This window comes from Furipterus horrens, unplaced genomic scaffold (genome assembly GCF_987537825.1).
Source record: "Furipterus horrens unplaced genomic scaffold, mFurHor1.1.pri manual_scaffold_4, whole genome shotgun sequence".
In the NCBI taxonomy this organism is placed as follows: Eukaryota; Metazoa; Chordata; class Mammalia; order Chiroptera; family Furipteridae; genus Furipterus; species Furipterus horrens.
This window is the reverse complement of record NW_028327174.1, coordinates 103,368,917-103,382,649: the sequence shown is the minus strand read 5'-3', so window position 1 is coordinate 103,382,649 and position 13,733 is coordinate 103,368,917. Positions and strand designations below refer to the sequence as shown.

Sequence of the window (13,733 nt, the reverse complement as noted above, 5' to 3'; positions counted from 1 at the left end):
ATCATCATTATCAGTAGTGTTTTAAACTCTGCATCTGTTAGGTTGGTTATCTTCTTGTCACTTAATTTTCCCTCTGGAACCTTGATCTGCTTCCTTTTTTGGGCCATACTTCCTTGTCTCCTCAACTTGACAGCCTCCTGTGTTTGCCTGTGTGTATTAGGTAGGGCTATTCCACCTGTTATGATGTTAGCAGTGGAGCCTTGGGTATTTGTCAGTACAGGGCGAACCATTTCACAGCCTTGTGGTGCTGTATGCGGGGGTGGGGTCAGAGAGGGAACAATGCTGCTTGTTCAGCACTTGCCCCTTTTCCAGTCACTTCACTTACTTCCCGTTTGCAACTGGCGCCCCTCAAGCTGTTGCCTTAGTGATGGTTCCCAGAGTGGGTGGATTTGCCCACGTTCTAGGATAATTGGGGCCCTCTAAACAGACTTTCCCAAGAGATAAGCAGTTTCTTCCGCCACCCCAACCCCCACTGGTTTTCAGAGCCAAAAGCAATGAGGCTTTATTTTCCTAGCACTGGAACCATGAGCTGCGCGGTCTGGTCTGGGACTGGGATCACTCCCCAGGTGTCCCTCCATCTTTTATAATGTGTGACTGCTCGTTCCGTCATCTGGTCGCAGCCACTGCCTTGCCAACACTGCCTCCCATGCGGCCACATCACATCCTCTCTGCCTTGACTCTAGTCTCTGCCCCTCCTACCTATCTGGTTGAGTGTTACTTCTCTATATATTTGTTTGTTGGACTTCAATGCAATTCAATTTTCTGGTAGTTTTGGTTGGTTTTTGTTTTGAGGTAGATGTAATCCTTCTTATGGTTGTTCAAGGAGGTGAAGCATGTCTACCTATGCCTCCATCTTGGCCAGACAAGCGAGGACTATTCTTTCTCCACTGAATTGCCTGTGCACCTTGGTCAAAAATTAGTTTTCCATATATAGGTGTAGATCTGTTTCTGTATTTTATTTCTGTTCCATTGGTCTGTATGTCTGTCATTTCACTATTATCACACTATCTTCACTTCTTTAGCTTCAGAATAAGTCTTGAAATCAAGTAGTCTAATTTCTCCAACTTTGTTGTTTTTCAACAAGATTTTGGCTCTTCTAGTTCCTTCACATCTCCTTATACATTTTAGAATTAGCTTGTCAATTTCTACCTAAAAATATCCCGGGTTTTGATTAAGAGTGATTTCACTTGAAAGTTTTTGGAATTTCATGAGGATGTGTTCATGGAAGGAAGGTATTCAAACATCACTTTTACATCTGAACAGCTGGAATTTTTGAGACCAATATAGCATTTAAAAAATTTTCCACAGCCTTGCTTCCAAGTTTATTGAAAACCCACCTGTGCAAAATGATATTATTCAATGCCAAAGGATACAGGAAAAATAAAATGTTCTAATACTGGCCCTCATTTCTTATGATTTCACTGTTTTTTTTTTTTTTCTTTCTATCTCCTCCGAGAGAGAGAAAAGAGTAAAGACTGTTCTCTCAGGCAGCCTTTCATCTCTGGGAAAAGGTCGCAGATACTTCGGTCTGTGCTTTCTTGTATAAGAGGGGTCCTTTTTGCTGTGTTCTTTTTCTTCCCCCAGATAGCTGGAGGCTCATTCACAAAGTATTAGACTATTATACTATACACAGTTTTCTCCCCTTGTTTGGTACAGACTCACAGATCAAACACTTGTATGGCCCAAGAGGTCCTGCACATGGGAAATTAGCCCAGCAATTGGGCTTTCTCGTGCATTGTGGGGAAGTGGATGTTGGGGGTAACCGGCATGAGGATGACCCTGTTGTGCTGACAGGCAAAGCCACAAGTCTGGAAGTTTGTGAAACCTCCCAATTTTCAAATGCTGTCTCTGTAGTTTTTTTGAACTGCACAGGCCAAATGAAACATGTGAGGGCCAAGTTCAGTTCTCTGGTATCACGATGTGTGCAGCCTGTGATGGATGAGATCTTTCATTTGCTTTCAGAGTCATCTCTTTCCTCAGCTCCCTAAATGAGTTATTTCAACAATTGCTTATTGAGATTCAATATAAGATGGGTTGGGGATGAGGGATGGGAAGTCCTTCTGTGCCCTGTGTTCGAGGGGTTCCTGTTCCAACGGGAGCTCGGGTATGACACAGAAAGTCATTTCAGTGCCACTTCCTATTTGCTCCTGAATTTTCTCCTTCCCTGTATCCTCACTGTCACTGATTTGAGGGCTTAAAGAAAGTCATGTTGCTTATGCTTGGAAAAGTCCTGGAAGGCTTCTCCGAGGAGGTAACATGTGAGTTAATTATTGACTATAGAGTAGTAATGAGCCAGCGGAATGTACACTAGAACAGTGTTAATCACACTTCTGGTTGCTACTTATTAATGGAACACGAAGTCCATTTGGTGATTGCTAATCAGGATTAAAATAAAATAAAATAGGATAGCATATAATAAAAGTAAGTATTTTTTGTTTTCTTAAACTTTTCTTTTAGTTTCACATACATATACATATACATGCCTCTAGTACATGTATATTTTTAAAATAAATTTTTGATTAAAAAACATAGAAAGCCCTGTCTGGTGTGGCTTAGTTGGCTGGAGTGTTGTTCTGTAACTAAAGGGTTGCAGGTTCGATTTCCGGTTGGGGCACACACCTAGGTTGCAGGTTCCATCCCTAGTCCTGGGAGCAGATGAGAGGCAGCCAATTGATGTTTCTCTCTCACATTGATGTTTCTCTTCCTTCCTTCCTCTCTCTCTAAAAGCAATTTTAAAAATGGCCTCTGATGAGGATTAAAAAGAAAAAAACCCATGGAAAAACATAGTCTGGGAAATTTTTCATTTTTGAGAATGTTAACAAGTACATTAACAGAATATTTATTATTGATGGCCCTATGTTACTTCTGAGATCCTTTTATAAATGTGCCTCCAAATTGTGAACTTTAGCTGCTTATATGCAATGGGGAGCGGGCAGTGAATACCTGCTATGACAGGCCTCTGTAGATCACTGTCTTCCTGCTCCATCACCAATTAATTGTGAGATTGAACAAGTGACTTTAATTTTTTGATGTTATTCCCTTCATTGGTAAACTAAATGAATTGGTTTAAGCAGATAATTCAAGCCCTAAATTCCATGGAGATGCTTTAGACAAAATGCAAACAATTTACATGAAGAGCTAAATTTGCCCACTGCTGTAGCATTAGCGCTGAAAAGTACCAGGCAACATAGTAGGTCTCAATTAATATTTGCTGAAATATAATGTGCAGTCAGGTCATTGATTTGAAAGGTGTTTCTCTAAGGTGATTTCTGTGAGATTGTCATCTTCTTTGTTTCTGATTCCAAACATGTATTTAGAACCAAGATTACACTCAAGTAATTTTGTTTTTGTTTTTTGTTCTTTGGGTTTTCTTTTCCCCCAAGGGTCATATTGCATTCACAATCAATTAAAACATATGAACCTTTTTTCCTAAAGTGCATTTAAGGCAAGTTGAAAATAGCCTGCGTCTTTATTATTGACTTTTTAAGCTTGGTAGGATGTCAAATTTATTCCAGAACAAATTTAATCTTGTTAATATCATTTCATCGATCTATCCACATTATTTTAATTCTTGATTATGTCAATCACCACATTTATTTATTGATTTTTAGAAAGAGAGGGAAGGAGGGAAGAAGGAAGGAAGGTAGGAAGGAAGGAAGATGTGAGAGAGAAGCATTCATCGGTTGCCTTCTGTACACATCGCCACTGGGAATCTACATGCCCTGACTGGGGATTGAACCTACAGCCTTTTGGTGCACAGGACGATGTTCCAACTAACTGAGCCACATGACAAGGGCCAGAGTTGTTCTTTTATAATTTTAATATGCAATTGAAATTTCTTAAAGGAGTTCTCTCTTTACTGTCCAGGAACCAGCAGCATAATAGTATCAAGAGAACACAGAGCCAGCTTGTTTTCTTTAATTTGGTCATCAGTTTAAAACTTTATGTATTTGATCTCAAACACTAAAATAAAATTACACTTTTTTTTTTATTTTGAAGATTTTGGGGACAATCATTTTGTGGGAAATATTGTGATTAAAGAGTTCATGTTTCTATTTAGAAAAAGGAAAAGCTCAAAACTTTGTATCTGTATAATATACCTTCCATATAAAAGGATCTTTAATGTTGTTTGCTGATAGCCCGTGAAAAAAGTGTTGCTGTTTATGTTGAGAATTTACATTAGTCATCTGTGTATTCTGAGTAGCTAAAAAGGCACTTTGGAGTTTTATCTATCAATAACTACACTGATTTTAATTTCTAAGTACATATTTCAACTAAGTAATTTTTGCCATCTGCCAATGAATTTGTGACTTAAAAGTATTAGAAACAGAGCCACATTATGACTTTCATGGGCTGGAGGTGCTGGTGCCTTTGTGGCTCCAGTCCTCCATTTAAAAAATATTAAAAATTGCAGCTGATGACTGAGTTGGCATGAAGATGAATATGTATTATATATTCAAACATTTTCTTTGACCTCAGATTCATTGATTTTCTGATTTTAAATGAAATTAAACTGAAAGTATTATGGGCTCTCGGCTCTGTCCCCACTTGCCTAATGAATGTTGACTCTGATTAGAAGTTATTATTTTTTCTTCTTCAGCTTATTAATTGTACCTTTGTACTTAATGTTCATATTTTTATATGGGAAAAGCCAACTCTATTTCCGTAGACAACTTCTATCAAACTCTGTACACAACTGAGTATTTGGTAGGAATGACCTCTATCAGCCCTGACCTATATCAAGCACTATTTTGAATAAGATATAAAAGAGTTTAAAAATTGGTAAAAATAACGTGTATGTCCTTTATACAGCTGATTCAAACCAGTTCCATGGCTTGAAGCTATCAGCATTTGCCCATTTTGTAATTTAAAACAGTGTATCATGACCATGAAAATCACACCTTTTTCTTCTTTAATCCCCCATTCCTTTCCTGTAGCAATGTAAACATTTGTTTCTCTTTTTCCCATCCAGTGCTTTGAAGGCTCTATAATAACACAAGGTCAAGTGTTGTTTCTAATTCATTCATATTCTGATAATTACTGTGTTTATGAAAACGATATATCTCATTATAGAGAATCCAAGGAATACAGAAAAACAAAAATCAAAAATCCGATCGTTTAGAAAAAAGTCTCATTAAGTGAATCCTGTTGGACATCTCTCTAAGAGTATCTGTAGATGTTCTCAATGGATAGATGGGTGGATAGAAACACTTCCATAAATGTTGGATCATGATATATGCTAATTTTTAAATTTAAAAAACCATTACATTCAATTTTATTTGAATTAACTGGGGAAAAGGAAAGTGAAAATTAAGAAATTACTGAACTTTGAATAAACTTTTGTTTTCACAGTAAGAAATGTTATTTGGTTTTCCCTTCTGAGGTTAAGAAAAGAGGTGATAAAGACCTTGATGTATTTGGTTTTGGTTATTCTTTTTCTCCAACTATATTTCTTAGTAGACATTATTGCTGCTCACCCAGTTCTGTCTCCTTTCTGGGATACAGGAGAATTTTATTTCCTCACTCCATTCATCTAGGTGTGACCTGTGACTTGCTTTAGCCACAAAACATGAGCAGAAGTGACTAGTGTCACTTATGGGTGAATGCATTTAATCGCCAGATCTGCAGTCTCTCACCCTTTCCCTTCCTGTCTTGGCAATCATGGATGCTCCTGTAAATGTGGAGGAGCATACCATCTGGCATAAAAAGCAGAACCAGCTTGCAGATATGCTGTCTGAGGAGCCATGTGGGCCTGCAGTCTTGTTCTGTTCAGTCGCTGAGATTTGGGGTTTTCTCCTACCATAGTTACTTAGCTTATCCTGACTGCTGTCCTCTCCATTTCATGCCATATTGATTTCTTCCCTGCAATGATACATGAGATCATAGGCCTTCTCTCTCTCTTTCCTTTCTTCCTTTTAGATTTTGGTTAGTTACATTGTAATTTTCACACAGTCAAGGTATATAATATTTACATTCTGTTCTATAATCTAGCCTTGATTTTGAGTATTTATGTTATTATTTTCATATGATCAATATATATAACATTATGTTCTATTCAGTTATTTAAAATTAGTTTTGTATTAAATAAATTCAGTGTCCAGTAATGACCTTTTTATTGTGGCTTTCCTATTACTGACATCAAGAAGCAGGGCAAGGGGCTTAGGGCTGACTATCTGGTAGGGGTAGTATTCCACCCCAGAAAGGAGAGATAGTTTATCATTTGCAATGCTTAAAATTGTTGGTACATGGTGATAGGAAAAGCAGGCTTATTTTTAGTGGTTTTATTTCTATTTTTAAAATTCTCTATCAACAATGAATCCTTATTGCCTGCACCTGAAGCAAACTGTATCCCCTGCCCACCCTTGGTGTGCCACTGATGTGTTATTTTATCTTACTGCACTGACTAGATTGTCAAGACTTTTAAAGGAGGGCTCAGAACAGTGACTTCTTGAGTTGCTTTCATGTTCAGGAATATCTACCAATTACTTTTGTGTTTGAAAGTCACCTTGGCTAGGAATAATATTCAGAGACTGTACTTTATGCCCCTTAAAATCTTGAAGAAATTGCTTCTTGCATGTAAAGTAGTGTTGAAAAAAAATGACTGCCTTTCTCCTACTTGTAGGCAACTTGCTTTCTTTGCTTGAAGAATTATTTTTTGAAACTGGAAATTCAGTTATTTAGCCGGAATATCTCTCACAGTTGATAATTCTGTTTCAATTTTTCCTAAAACAGAGTGTGGTCTTTTAATTTATAGATTCTGATGCTTATTCATTTTAGGGCTATTTTCTTGTATATTTGAATACTTTGGGCTGGGTTTTTTACTTAAGGATGCCTGTTATTAACTTTTTAATGGACTGTATTTATCTCTTCTTTATACCTATCATTTTCCCCAATTGCTTTAAATTCTGCCTTCTGTCTCTCATTACCTCAAGCCTTTGAAAACAATTTGGAATCATGTCTATTCCTTGGTGTTTCTAATTTATTTATTAGTTCATAATGCTGCTCTTTTGGCCCTCAATTTATCATTTTAGTATGACAAACATTAATTGACTATCTCATTGTCAAGATTAGGGGGTTTTGTTTTACTGTATTTGTGTTTCTATTATGCTTTTAAGTTGTTATATGACAAAATACTTTCCCTTATTCCTTGGGGATTGTGAATTTTTTTGTCAGTTTTTCTCCACGTACTCTTAATTAAAGTTCCCTTTTTAAATCACTTATTACTAGTGACTTAGAAATTAATATGTTACTCAAGTGCCATGCTGTTTCATTCCATCTTGCCCATGTTTGGGCAGCTGTGCTTGGCCTTTGGTGTTCTGATACATGGGGTTGATTTCTCCTTGACCCCATCTGTGGGCCCTTGACGATTGAGTATTTCCTATTCTGCCCATTTTCTTTGGTGGAAAGGGCATATGAGGAGTCACCGCAGAGGAGAGAGTTTAGCCGAGCTGTTTACATGGGAGCCACATTGTAACAGCTGTGTCCTGTTGCCTCCTGAGACCATGTGAAAGTTCCCATCACTTCTGCAGGGAGTCCCCATCCTTGTTGTTCACATTGCTGATCTGCCCAACCCTCCATGTAGCAATCACCACCCCAATCCACTAAAGTCAGCAGAGAAAAGTGGCGAGAAATCCCCCTTAATTCTTTATTTCTCTCAAGATTAGGGGGTATCAGAGTGGAATTTTACTGAATAATTGATACAGCTTCAGGGAAGCAGGAATTGGAGGGTAGTTCTGCCATCTTTTTTTTTTTTTTTTTTTTTTTTACCTCTTATCATTCAAACTTAAATCTTTAATTTTGCTCAAGTAAAAGCAGAATCATACATCTGACATGAGAATGACATATTTCATAACATTAAATTAAAATGATTTAATTGAACTAGGTATACTCTTTTTTTTCTCACATACAGCAACATGAGTGCATAAATGAAATGTATAGTATCAGTAACTGGATTCATCACCTCATTTTCAATTCACATTCAACTCCCCTTATTATATGGTATTTCCATAATACTTCAGATATTTTAGCCAGTCTTACACTTTCCAACATTGATTATAAAATTTAAGATGTTAATATAAAAACATTTGGAAATTCCAGACTAAAGAACACTTTGCCTACTTAAGAGTCATGCTGTTGTGAGAGGGCCTTGGACAGCTATGGGTTCAATCTCAATGCGGCCTCGTCTGGGCAAAGCAGCAACCTGGTAAGCAGCTCTTGCAGGAAAATTACTCTTGAAATACTGTTTGTAGATTTCATTGACAGTATTGAAGTCATTTATGTCAGCCAGCTAAACAGTTGTTTTTACCACATGAGTGAAGTCACAGCCTGCAGGTTTCAGAATTTCACTGATGTGTTTAAGAGCTTGTTTGAGCTTCTTCTGCCACCCCTCCAGGCACAAGCTGTCCGGTTGAAGGGTCTATGCCTAGTTGTCCTGAAATGTAAATGGTCCTGTCCACTAACACAGCTTGACTGTAGGGACCAGTGGCCGCTGGGGCTTTCGCGGTGCTGATCAGCTTTCTGATTAAGGACGACATGGCTAATCCTTTTCTCGTCAGGATCCTGGGAGAGAACAATCCCGTACACTAGGACCTTTTGAGTCTCACTCTACTAACCAGCCCAGGGTCAGCCCTACTCTGCCATCTTTTTTCATTGGCTTCTTGTTACTAAATTCTGTTTATTTCTATAGATACTGGGGGAATGGAGACTCTGGGATCAAGCCTCACTGTGCCATAGTCACTCAGAAGCTGCCTTTGGGTCTGTCTATGTTTCTAACTCTCCAGGTTAAGGGTGGATATGGGAGGGAGGAGTTCACTGTTGCCCAGTTCAGTATAGAAAGTGGATAGCTTATGTATCCTTAACCCTGACGGTATTTGCTGTTATGGAGTTTTTTATTTTCTCTCCATTCCCAGATTATGCAATATAATTTCTTCTTCTTTTTTTTTTTTTTTTAGGTGCTAAGTAAACTAAAAGTGGGAGCATCTGGTAACATGTGGCAGTAGAGAGCAGAGCTAAACGAATATGTTGTAATTGTAATGGATTATTCCTTTTAATTTGTTCATTTATCCAACAGCATCCATATGTGTAGTGAGTGTTATCTATGTGCTAGCACCATCGTAGGTGCCTGGGATACATCATTGAACAAAACTTGACAAAGGTCGCCTGCATGTGAGCAGGGATGGGATGGAATGATGTGTGGAGTGGGGACAGTCAGCAAGAACAAACATGGCACACCCATAAAATGTATAAGATGTTAGAATGTGATACGTGGATAAGGGAGAATCACAGAGTGGAATGGGATTTGTGATTGAGAATAGGGTGGTCAGCGTGGGCTGCACTGAGAAGTCACATTTAATGGAGGGTTCCAGGAAGGACGTTCCAGGAAGAGGGAGCAGCTAGTGCAAGGCCCTGAGGTTCCAGGCGGGCTGGTATATTCAAAGAGCAGGATGAATAACAACTTGATGGACTTCAGTCAGGTTTGTGAGAGGATATGAAAAAAAATGAATAGCCTATCAATTTGAACTTTAAAAATTTTTAGACTGCTTTGAAAAATTTTACTCTGCCATTATTCACTTCACTTTTTGTTTGTTTGTTTGCTACATAAGGATAAGGTTCCCTGAGTGATCTTTGAAAAGCAGAAAAAAATAAGCAAAAAGCCTATTACACAAACACCAGAAGTCTTGTTTTTATCTTAGAATGCATGTAGGAAAAAGTGATGCAACAATAAATGAATAATTGTTGATTAATGAAGTAAAAAACATAAGATCTGTAGAAGATAAAATTGCATTTGAAAAAGGTAGTATAACATGTCATATCTACATGAGGCTTTGGAAGTAATCGCTTTACCTTTTACAAATGAGAAAACAATCAAAGAGAGGCTAAATGACTTATCCCAAGTTACATGTCTAGCTGGTGGCAGGTTCAAATTTGATAGTACCCAGGTCTGCTAATTCTTAGCCCAGAGCCATGTCCATCCTACCTCCTGTCTTTTAATTCAGTGAGAACTCAATTATTGCTAATGTTTTTGTTGTTGACCTTCCATGGACTTGATAATCAAATCAAGTTTTCCACTACAGTGAGTACGATTTACTTGTCTTTTGCAACACAGCCTTGTTATTTGGAGAAGGCTGTCACTTCATCATCCTGAAATAGGTTTTAGAAGACCAAACAGTTTCTTCACCTCTCCGTGAGGCCCAGATTATTCTCTGTGATTATCTGTCAGAACAAGGGGTTCTAACTAGTTTCCTTTTCAAGGTGCTTTTCTTTCATTTCCAGGCAGCCAGTCCTTGAGCCAAAGGGACTTCTCTGCGGCCATGCACTCAGGGACCAAGGCTAACAGGTGGGCCCCGGGAGGTGGTGGGTCAGACTAGTTTTCTCAGCCTGGCAGCCACCACACCACCCATTCGCTTTCCTCCCCAAACCAACTATATGTCTGATGGATATTCTTTTATTTGTGTGTGGTTTTGTAAATGATGTTGTTTTGAACATGTATTTTAAAGTTTTCATTGCTCTAGATTTCATTCTTTTTCTTACATTTTTGATTTAGGCAATCCTTTTTCTAAATCTCCCTGGTATTCCCTACGTGCTTCTTAATATTTCTCTATCTGTTCCCCTCGTAGTAAGATCTTAGATTGTTTCCAACTCCTTTCTTCCCACAGTGTTACTTGGTGTAAACAGCCTTGTACATGACCCCTCATGGATCTGTATTGAGAATTTTTCTGGGATGCATAAACCCCAAACAAGACTGCTGAGTTATAAGGTATATGAATATTTGCTAATACAAATAACGTAACTTTGCACAGACAACCTTAAAAATGTCTCGTATGGGTCTGTTCATATTTTTCTTGGGTACATATATACACAGGAACAAGATTGTAAACTATATTCAATTTTACCCACACTGCAAGCTTGCCCTTTGGAATGGCTGTCTATCCCTCATTCCCATCAGCAGTGAATAAACTTCCTTACATCTCCACATTTCAGCCAGAACTTGTATTGTCTAGATTTGTATGCACATCAGGTGACTTCTTATTCTTGTTTTCATTTTGATTAAATGTCCGTATTTGAGCATCTTTTCATATACTTGCTTTTTCATCTTCTCACATTTTAATACCTAGTCATGCCCTTATCCTACTTCCTGTGGAAGTTCTTATCTTTTCCTGCTGGTTTCAGGAGTACATTATGTAGTCTAAAACTATTAACACATGTATTTTCCAATTCTGTTCTGTCAGCTTGGATCATGGTCTCTTTTGCTGAGCAGAAATCTTTAATTTTAATGTAAAAAATTAATCTTTTGGGTATTGCTTTAACAAGTCACTTCCCATTGCAGATCAGAAAGGTACCCCTGCATTGTTTTCCCTTACTTTATAGTTTTAGTTTTTATACTTGGGCCTTTACCTACATGAAGTCCCTGTTTATGGTGTGATGTAAAAGTTTAGTTCTATTTTCCTCTATATAATTAGCTAGTTTTCCCAGTTTGCAAAAAGTCTCTCCTTTCCCCATTATGAAATTTTAATTATCATTACAAGAATTGTCATCTTTAAGTTATAATAATGTCATCACACCCAACTACAAAATGTAACTACAAATTTGCATTTGAATCCCTTCTCCTTTTTAACCCGTCCCACCAACACCCCTCCCTTTTGACAACCATCAAGCTGTTCTTTGTAACTATGAATTTGTTTCTGTTTTGTTTGTTCTTTTATTTTGTTTTTTAGAGTCCACATATAAGTGTAATTATATGGTACTTATCTTTCTCTGTCTGACTTATTTCACTTAGCATAATACCATCTAGGTCCGTCCATGCTGTTACAGGTGGCAAGATTTCATTCTTTTTATATGGCTGTCATATTCCATTATATGTATGCCCCACTTCTTCTTTATCCATTTATTTATTAATGGACACTTAGGTTGCTTCCATATCTTGGCTGTTGTAAATAGTGCTGCAGTGAACACAAGGATGCATATGTCTTTTTGGGTTTCTTCAGATAAATAGCTAGAAGTGAAATTGCTGGGTCCTTCTTTGTCTCTTGTTATAGCTTTCAATTTAAAGTCTATTTTGTGTAGTATCACTACCACTGCTTTTTTGTTTGTTTCCATTTTCATGAAGTATCTTTTTCTATTCCTTTGCTTTCAGTCTGTATGTGTCTTTCGATCTGAAGTGAGTGTCTTATAGACAGCATATATGAGAGTCTTATTTACTTATCCATTCAGCCACTGTATGTGTTATGATTGAAATATTCAATCTATTTACATTTAAAGTAGTTGTTGATAGGTATGTAGTTATCGCTATTTTATTATTCATATTTATAATTTTGTTTCTCTTCTTCTTAAAGAAATTCCTTTAACATTTCTTGTAATACTGTTTGGTGGTGATGAACTCTTCTAGGCTTTTGTTGTCTAGGAAGTTCTATATCTATCCTTTAATTCTAAATGATAGCTTTGCCGGATAGAGTTATCTTGGTTGTGATTTTTAGCTTTTTATCACTTTAAATATTTCATGCCAGTCCCTCTGGCCTAGAAAATTTCTGCTGAGAAATCAGCTGAGAGTCTTATGGGAGCTCCCTTGTAGGTAACTAACTACTTTTTTCTTGCTGCTTTTAAGATTCTGTCTTTGTCTTCAACCTTTTGCATTTTAATTATGATGTGTCTTGGTGCGGGCCTCTGAGTTCATCTTGTTTGAGACTCTGCTTCCTGGGCTTTTATGTATATCCTTTGCCAGGTCTCAATTCCTTGCTCTCTCTTTTCCTTCTGGTACCCCTATGATATGAACGTTGGTATACTTGATGTTGTCCCAGAAATCCCTTCAACTATCCTCATTTTTAAAATTCTTTTTTCTTTTTGCTGTTCCTATTGGTGTGTTCTATTTTGTCTTCCAAACCACTGATTTGATACTCTACTTCATCCAGCCTACTAGTTTACTCCTTCTAGTGTAGTCTTCGTTTCAGGTATAGTATTCTTTTATTTCTGATGTACTTTTTCTGGTTTCTATGCCCTATTTCATGCTGCTATAGTTCTCACTAAGTTCCTTGAGCAGCATTATAACCATTCTTTTGAGCTCTATATCTGGTAAATTGTTTGCCTCCATTTCATTTTGCTCTTATGTTTTGAATATTTATCCTATTCTTTTATATGAGGCATGTTTCTTTGTCTCCCCATTTTGGCTACATCTTTGTGTTTACTTATATGTATGAGGTAGATCTGCTATGACTCTCAGTCTTGGTAGGGTGGCCTAATGTAGTAGGCGTCCTATGGGACCCAATGGTGCAGTCTCCTTGATCACCTGTGCTGAGTGCTCCAGGAATGTCCCTTTGTGGGTTACATGGTCCCTCCTGTTGTAATTAAGTCTTGATAGCTATCGGCCTATTGGTCATGTGTGGGGTCAATCTTCAGGCTAACTTGACTGTGAGGTTCAACCCTGCCCACAGTGTAAGAGTTGCTGTGCAGGTGCTGACCGCACGGAGCAGAATTCACCTCAGCAGGGTCTCCCTTTTCATGTACCACTCTTGAAGCTAATTGGGCCCTGCTCTGATGTTGTCTGAAGCTGACCACTGGGTCTGTTGGTTCTGGGGCCTCTTGGGGGGGACTGTGGTGCAACCCAATGTCCAATGCAGCCTGTGACTGGCCCTGGGCAATCTGTTGGAGCTACAGAGTGACCCATAGTTTGTGGTTGCCCCTGCTGGGCCTGGGTGTGCATGGGAAGAATCAAGCTGCACACTAAGGCTGTCTTTCACCAA

The 13,733-nt window shown here is 38.0% G+C and overlaps 1 protein-coding gene and 1 pseudogene across 2 annotated transcripts in view; one reads left to right on the top strand and one right to left on the bottom strand.

Moving 5' to 3' along the window:
* Positions 1-13,733, top strand: part of CRADD (CARD and death domain containing adaptor protein) — a 205,481-nt gene that overhangs the window by 174,442 nt on the left and 17,306 nt on the right. The gene's annotated exons all lie outside the window — the stretch shown is intronic.
* On the bottom strand, positions 7,896-8,627 carry LOC150012585 (2-iminobutanoate/2-iminopropanoate deaminase pseudogene; annotated as a pseudogene).